We start from the raw sequence: 278 nt of genomic DNA, 5'->3' as shown, positions 1-278 counted from the left end.
GGTCCTCCGGCAGTCTGTGACGTTCCCAAAATCGTGAGCAAATTGTGCCTAGATTTACTTTCTCCACTGTGTGGAGCTCTTGTTCTGCATTTTTGCACTGGGTATCTGGAGGGTATGATCACCTAATTTTGAAAAGTGTACCTCTGACTGTTAGTGTTCATGTCCGATTTATGGTTTCTATGAACATTGTTTTATTCTGACCTCAGCAAACCTTTGAGTGTTAAATTCATAAGCGTTAGTAGTGTATGTATTATGCACAGAGCTCAGAGGAGTTTCTC

Source organism: Aulonocara sp. 'chitande type north' Nkhata Bay, linkage group LG15 (assembly GCF_057382095.1).
Source record: "Aulonocara sp. 'chitande type north' Nkhata Bay isolate Kocher_YH1m ecotype deep benthic linkage group LG15, A_spYH_male_GT1.1, whole genome shotgun sequence".
NCBI classification, from domain to species: Eukaryota; Metazoa; Chordata; class Actinopteri; order Cichliformes; family Cichlidae; genus Aulonocara; species Aulonocara sp. 'chitande type north' Nkhata Bay.
The sequence above is the reverse complement of the archived record's forward strand: the minus strand, read 5'-3'. Positions refer to the sequence as shown.